The sequence below is a fragment of the Lygodium microphyllum genome, chromosome 1 (assembly GCF_053477565.2).
Source record: "Lygodium microphyllum isolate KBCC chromosome 1, Lygodium_microphyllum_v1.1.10, whole genome shotgun sequence".
In the NCBI taxonomy this organism is placed as follows: domain Eukaryota; kingdom Viridiplantae; phylum Streptophyta; class Polypodiopsida; order Schizaeales; family Lygodiaceae; genus Lygodium; species Lygodium microphyllum.
The window spans coordinates 137,662,964-137,671,514 of NC_141135.1; the positions used below are offsets into that span (position 1 = coordinate 137,662,964).

The 8,551-nt window shown below is 39.1% G+C and overlaps 1 pseudogene; it reads left to right on the top strand.

Moving 5' to 3' along the window:
- Positions 1-5,844: 5,844 nt before the first annotated feature.
- LOC148041724 (FRIGIDA-like protein 3) lies at positions 5,845-7,211 on the top strand (annotated as a pseudogene).
- The last annotated feature ends 1,340 nt before the right edge of the window (positions 7,212-8,551 follow it).

The following is an 8,551-nucleotide window of genomic DNA, read 5'->3' on the forward strand; positions in this document are numbered from 1 at the left end:
AGAATAAAAGAACTCTACTTTTTGCACAAAACTCAAGGTAAAAAGCATGGACGATATGAACAAAGAGACCATGGGTGCAATCTCCCCCTATGCCTTGTGTGAGCGCTCCACAAAGCATGTATTTTATGTATTAATCATCTTCAAGCTCAAATAATAGCCCAAATTACAAAATAGCACGCTTTTGGCTTTTGAGTTTGCTTTAGCACAAAATAGAAATAAAGCTAATGGGCGGGCGCCCAAAGAGTCAGGCGTTCCCAATACAATGTCCAAATACAAATATCATAATCGTGCGCCCATGCGCATACAAAATAATAAATAAATATCCAATGCCTCAATAAATAGGCGAGATAAAATATGGGTGCCATGCCTAAGGTATGCGCCCATCAAAATATAAGTGATAACTCGAATACACGCTATCCTCCAATGCTTTCCTCCACCACTGTTGCTATCTCTACACATCAACTGAAGCATTCACAATCGTTAGTAAAATAATACAATTAAACCGACAAAAGTGAATACCTAGTAGTCTTTAGCTACATAAATAAATCAACTGGTTAGAAATCAATCCTAACCTTAATTTATTACGACTGCACACTCTAAACTCATAAACGTTTATTAATTTAATATGTATTTTGCGGAATCACCCGCTATGGAATTACCCATGTACACACTAAATTAATGAAACGCCCGAAAAGGATAGGTGTCCCCATCAACTTCTCGCACAAAGAATCCACTTTGTGTATGAGCCCCGGTCAACAAAGTTTACGGAATCCACCATAAAACCTCATGGAATCCACCGTGGAATATGCCTCCTGGCATCATTATTATACCTAGGTGGTCCCCAACCAAGTATGGTTGCATTTTGTCATGATGACTCCTCTTTTGATCCTAAAGACATTGGCTTTTCGTGGCTTGGATTCTACTCATATATGTTCGATCACTTGGCCATTTGTATCATACTCTATTGTCTCGGTCGTCTCTTTCTCACTTTCCTCATTTATAGAGTAGCAATCTTTGTACTCGTCATTTGAATCATCATATTTTGAGAGCTTGTTATTTCCTAGGCTTCCACTCTGAACCTTCTTCTCATTCATGATTAGTGCCAATTGTACAATATGTTCAAGTCATGCACTTTGGTCCACTACCACTTTGGCTCCTCCATGAGGTCCTTGAGAGGGGTTTGAGGTTGGTAGCTGAGTTACCATCTAGCTCTCTCATCAAGTATTCAAGAATCCTTTGGAGTTTGAATTTGCTAGATGGAATGTGGAAAGGGACAGGTGTTGATTGATTGCTAAAGCTCTTGGCCATCATGTAGAGTGGTATCGATGGTGTGGTCCTACTCTTTGGCAGTTGAGATGATGTGGCTTTGTGGGACTCATTGACTGTCCTCGCCACCTGCTTATAATCCCCCTCATCATTTGAGAACAGTAGATTGATGGTGGCTAGCACATGCATCCAATCCTGCTCATCCTCAAGGCAAGGGATATACTTCGTTAGTGGCCCATAGGAATTCCTGACTTGTGAGTCTCCTTTCAAGATGGCATAGATGGCATCTAAGTCAAATGGTGCGGTCTTCCAAGTGTCCATCTTGACCCTCACAACTTTCAATCTATTGCTTAAGAATATTAGACAATTACCGTTGAATAATAAAATGACCTGTGTTTTTGGTTGATTTTTGTTGTTTTTGAAGGTTGAATGGATGATTCTACATGATGATTGATTGTTTTGGAAGTGGTTTGGGAGTTTTTTGAATAAGATGGAATGGTTTTGATAAGCTCATGATATTTTTAAGTAGAGATATAAAGTTTTGTGATGTTCTGTTAGGTTATGATAGCTTCTGTTTTGTTATGTTTTTCTTCTATATGGAAGCATGGAGTGATGATTGATGAAGTTTGAGGTTATTTGAAAGCTCATTGAATGGTTTTGATTGGTTTTAGTTGACAGGGATGATTTCTATTGATCTTCTGTAACCCTATATTGAGCTTCTATAGAGCCTTTGTTCGTGTTCTGTTATGTTCTGTATGCCTCTGTAAGTGTTATTGAAATGTATGTGTGACTTTGGGAAAGTTTTCTAGCCTTGGAAGGAGGTGAATGCAAGTTCAAAAGAGCTTAAGGAAGTGGAAGAAGTAGCTACCGATGACACTTTTAGAATGGAATATCTTCCCCTTTGTAGCGAATTGAAAGCTGAATTCAAAGACGTAGAAAAGAAGGAAGTAGAAGAAATGTTGGCAAGAGAGTCCTCTAGAGATTGAAGCCCCCTTTGATTCTGTTCTATTGAGTACAGATCAACTGGGTGAAGTTAACTCCCTGATGAATGATGCAATCAAGAGGCAAGCACTAGAACGAGTCTAGAGGTATGTGAGAAGAGAGAAGGCAAGAATCAAAGTCGAGAATGAGCTAGCAGCGGAAGCCTCCTTTGACACCCTAGTAGCACTTTATATAGAAGTCCCCAGGGCGACTCAAGATCCCCTTCCTAGTCAGATCTATCCTGGAAACATTGATGACAGGCCAACGAATGTAGTCCCATTACCCATTTTTAAGGGAGAGTACAATGAAGATCCTAATCTTCATGTACCAGAGTTTATGGTAGCATGTGTGGCTAACAATGCCAGAACCCCTGAGCATTGGTTAGCAATATTCCCAGCCACCTTCAAAGGCATGGTGTCTCAGTGGTATGAGAGACAAGCAGTAGTAAATTTTGGCACAGGGGGCCTTCCTCACTAAAATTAGGTATGAAGGTTTTGAAGAGCAGATGCGAGAGAAGTTCATGAATCTAAGTCAATCCTTTGGTGAATGAGTAGAAGCTTATGTCTCGCAAATGGAATCCATACTGAAGAGATGGACCAACCATCATTTGGATGAAGGCATCCTGAATGGAGTTTTCCTTGGAGGCTTACAACCAGAAGTTCATAAATTTGTGGAATTGAGAAGACCACGCAAGGTGCAAGTTGCAGTGGAAGGTGCAAGACTGTATGATGAAGTTGAAGAAAGGTTGGAAGAGGAGTCCTACCTCATTCCATGCCGCTAGGAATGGCATACCCACCAAATGTAGTTCTAGGGATAGTTCCCTATCCCTACCCCCAAATGCAAATAGTGTCACAGTACAGTGCACCGAATCCATAGTGGCCGCAGATGACAATGCCTCAAATGATGGTTCAACCACAACAGTAGTGGCCTTAGACAGTTCCCCTAATGGCGATTCAACAACAATGGAATCCTACCAAATGGAATCAACAACCCCGAGTCTCTACAGGAGCTACTAAATGTACCCAAAAACCTACCATTCTTGGAGCCTTTTGTTCATATTGTTTGAGGAAGAACCATATTGAGGATATCTGCTCTCTAAAAGGAGATGCACTTTAGATTAAAGAAAGTTGAAGAACCAAGATTCAACTTGCTGGAATCTAAGATGACCATGCAAGACATTGGACCAAAACCTAGGGAATTCGATCCTAATTTCAGTCCAAGGAGGTTTCCCTCTCAAAGTTACAAAGGGTGAGAATCTGGTGGTGGCAAAAGATTAGATGTAAAGAAGGATTAATCTAACAAATAAATAGGAAATCAAATTAATCTAAGCTTCACATAGTAAGAAATGTAACAAATTGAATTACAAACATGGCCATGCCATGGAACATCTTCCATTACCATAGCACAATGTAGCCATGAGTTGTTAACAAAGTACAAGAAGATGAAAGACAAGAAGGATAAAATTGTGATAATGTCAAAAGAATGATGCTACATTAGCACTTCTTGCCTTTTTATACTAAACCCTAAAGCCCTCATCTCTCTTGGTTGAGTATTTACAAGGTTTATATGTGGAATAGGCTTCAACTCACATGTTGATAATTTGCTTCATTACAAATCATCCCCTCTTAGAGATGTTTTGTCCTCAAAATTGAAGATAATGAGGTAATAGGCAAGTTGTTAATGAAGCAAATTATGTCGATGAAGATCCAGAACCATGTGTAAGCACTCTGTGTAAAGAAGCATCACAATGAACCTGAAACAGTGAATTGATTGCTTGTTGTCCAAATAGGGCTAAATTTGTAAAATTGCCATAACTTTTGACTAGAGTGTCCAAATTGAATGTTTGAGGTATAAAAAATGAGGTACACAATCCAAGGCATTAGCTCATGCCATCAAAACCAATTTTCATTGTCGTTAAGGTAATTTAATTCCTGACAGAAAATTCACACAGCAAGTTATCCACTGTCTTGTAACAACAATGAAAGTCACTGAAGTCCAATATGCCTCCAGGATCAAATGGATAACCATCAAAATATTCATCACAACCACAAGTTCCTTCTGCAGAAAAATATATCCCATCATTGCCTCCCGGGTCAAATGGAAACAAGGAAGCATCCTCATGATCCCCTGGATCAAATGGGAAGATAAGGTCATCAATTGAAAACATGTCATTTGAAAACATAGATTGGTGTATGGATTCATGAAGCTCCTTTAAATGTCCCTCTTCAACTATTGCATTCACTTGGTCTTTAGCATGATGTAGGTTAGAAAGCTGATAGGCATCATGATCAACTTCAAAAGATTTGTAAGACTGTCCATCTTGGACTTTACAATCCACTTCCTCTTCGGCCTCTTTAGATTCCTCTTCATTATCCGAAAACTCTATAACCAACATCACTTTAACATTTCTTTTCCTGCATATATCTTTATGATTAGAATATATTGGTTTTGCACATCTATAGCATAAGCTTTGTGCATGTAATCCTCTAATATCATTATTGGTTAAATGTTTTCCTCGAATAACATCATGCTGGACACTGTGGCTATCATACTTCTCATGATAAAATGGTTTTCCATAGTCATTTCCATAGTCATGACCACATTCATTTCTACTAGCATAATGCTGATGTCCAGGAAATGGTTGATCATCATCATAATATTGACAATGGGATGGCTGATCATCATAGAAGTACTGATCAATATACTGCCCATGTTCACTAGCATAATGCTGCTCATATCCATGTTCATTAGCATAATGCTGCTTATATCCATGATCATGATCATATACATGTTGCTGCCCATTCATGCATGACTGCCCACATATATACATATCAAAAGATTTGAAACCATTCTCAAATCCTTGTGGCCTTCCAACATGATTCTCATTCATAGAAGAGTGTCCAAAATGATTGCAAGGGTTTCCTCGCTTTTGGGACTGACCATAAACATAATGATTGACATGTTGCTGTCCAAACATATTATGACCATCACTTGCATGCTGCAACTCAATGGAGTTCTCATCACTGTCATATGCATGTTGTTGGTCATACCAATGCTTGTTGTACTCTTGATACCTTGCATACTCTTCGTAATCTTCATGATCATCATGTTGTTTGTTTACATAGTAGACTTGTTGTTCCTGCATAGCTGCTCCAAATGCATAGAAAAATGGTTGCTCATGTTTTGAGAATAAGAGCTTTGGCATATCTTCATCCAAAATCTTCATCATCTTATGACCAGATTTATGCTGTTGGTTAAACCTGACATGGAGATTCCCACCCATATGTAAACAAGTTCCACAAAGATCAGAACCTACAACTTTAGTGCACTCCAAACAATGGTATTGATCACCTACAATAGGATACATCCCACAATCATCTCAACCACATCTAACATGAAGAACTTCTGATTGACCATTCATGAGATCCTCCAATGTGCACTAAGATAAATGTCCCTAGTAAGGCTATTGGATAAGGTGTTGCTTAGGATGTTGAGGTTGAGGATGGGGCAGAGGCTGGGTCATAGGGTGATGGGGTTGCATATTGGGTTGTTGAACAACATGTTCATGCATAGGAAATGACTAAGGAGTTTGTAAATATGGCTGTCGTGTTGCACCTTGCATCTACTTCTAAAAAACTTGCTATTATTGAATTTGCATTTGTTCAGATTGTTCATATTGTTGTTGATATTGTTCATATTGTTGATAGTACTCTTGATACTGCTATTGATACCACTGATCAGCTGTAGGAACACTTTGTTATTGTACAACAGAACCTTGGACCACCAACTCTTGTGTCAGCAATCTTGACTCTTTGTTTGGTTCAGCAAATCGCATTGTTAATGGCTGATCAAAACCCCCATGGTTGGTGCCTATGCTATCCAGAAACTACCACTCAAGCCAATTTGCTGATAGTAGCCTCAATGTGTTAGAGCACTAGAGGCAACTTGAAAGAATAGAGGTTCCTACTGAAGAATCTGAAGCTCCATATTTACAAAAAAAAGCACAAAGAAAGAGTCTTTTTTGGTGCTCCAATTCTTCACAGTATACAAAGCATTGCTCAAGCTTATGATTATGATACGCCTACATCACCTTCTTCAACTAAGCTAGCTAGCAACCTTAGCTCAAATAAGAACCTGCATCCATGTTTCCCAAGTTAGAGGTTCCAGATTTGGTTCTAGAGGATTCAGCATCACAGATCACATGCTTCTACCAAGGCTGCTACAAGAGATGCTGAGGACTCTCCTAACAAGGATTCCACTGCAGGCGTCTTTTCATTGCCGAACATAGAGAAGAGTTGAATGATATTAGTGCTGAACTTCCTTATGCTCTTAGGTCTGCAAAAGATCCATCACAATTAGTGATGAAAGTCTTGGATGACTATTACCTTTCGAAGTAAAATGCTAACCAAGGTGCTAAGAAGGATGCAACTCTTCTTGCTAATAGGTGTGCTTGTGTCATTTTGCTAGAAGCCCTTGTAGATCCCATTGTTAGAGATCGTCACAATGTTATCTCCGAGAAAATCAAATAGTCAGCTAAGCTGTTTGCTGACTTGTGGAAGTCCAAGATGAACTTGGACAGTGAACTAGGTTCAAATATTGCACTTGATGCTCAAAGCTTCTTGCAGCTACTTGCCACCTTTGGGCTAGCACCTACCTATGATGAGGATGAGCTTTGTAAGCTCGTCACTCCTATTTCTCAGCAAAAGCAGACTCTAGCACTTTATCATGACCTTGGATTATCAGCTAAGTTTCTAGATATAGTTGGCAAGCTAATCAAAGATGGCAAACAAATCGAAGCCCTTTCATTTGCTAATGTGTTTGAGCTTTTGGATAGTTTTGAGCCTGTTTCACTACTCAAATCTTACCTTAAAGAGGCAAAGAAAGTAGTGCAGACTACTCTTAAGAATGGCAACGACTTAGCTATAGCACAGATCACATGCCTCTTAGCATGGAGATATTCTTGATAGCCCTCATACAAAGATTGGCATCGCTACTTTTGATAATACTGTACACTTCTACAATTTTCACCAAGCTTTGTAATAGCCATCGATACTGGTCATGCATGATGTTCAAGATGTTTATATACCATTAAAGACATGGCTTGCTGTATTAGTTACTGAGTATCATCAGCAGTTAGGACACCTCCTTGAAAATATTCCAATCATGTTTCAAGGAACTTCAATCCATGACTCAGCTATTGGTGCTCCTATCAAGGTAGCGTTTTTTAGCAATCAAACCCTATGACAACTGGTGGGCAGATCTATTACTACTACCCTTTTTTTGCCACTTCTAACTCAACAAAATTATACAATGATCTGAGATGGAATTTGACAAGACCACAGAGCTTAGAGGTTGTGATGAGGGTCTGATGCACTCAGGGCCCAAGTGTATGAGTATCATGGAAGCTTCTGTAAATTGACTCCAACAGATGTGGATCTACCTGCAGTTGACTGTGACAAGGCAATCATGGTTACTTTCAAACATGATGACAAATTTTAGGATAATTCTGAATGCTGCTTTCGATGTGCTTTGCTATATACAACCATGGATGGTCAAAGGAGGATTCAGATTTCCGATCCCCGATGCACTAGGGACATCCCTTAGTCACTACGACTAGATCTAATGCATGAAAATGACTTCTAACAAGATCTAAACTAATGCTCTGATACCAATGTAAAGAAGGAATAACCTAACAATGGAAATGAATAGGAAATCAAATTAATCCAAGCTTTACACAGCAAGAAATGTAACAAACTGAATTACAAACATGGCCATGCCATGGAACATCTTCCATTACCATAGTACAATGTAGCCATGAGCTGTTAACAAAGTACAAGAAGATGAAAGACAAGAAGGATAAAATTGTGATAATGTCAAAAGAATGATGCTACATTAGCACTTCTTTCCTTTTTATACTAAACCCTAAAGCCTTCATCTCTCTTGGTTGAGTATTTACAAGGTTTATACTTGGAATAGGCTTCAACTCTCATGTTGATAAATTGCTTCATTACATCAGAGGTGAAGTGTTACAGATGTGGAGAAAAGCATCATATCTCACCAAATTGTCCAAACCTTAGAAGGTCCATGGACTATAAGCCCTTATGCAGTCGATGGAAAGGAGAAGGACACACTGCAAAAGACTGCTCCTGTGAAAGCTACTCCTGATACCCAATAGAAGACCCAAGAACCTGCTTCCAATTTGGTGGAATTGAAAGTTGCTGCAATAACACATGCTAAGAAAGGAGAACCCACTGTTCCAAAAGAGAATATTTCCTCTGCCAAGACAGTGAAGTTCAACCTTCCT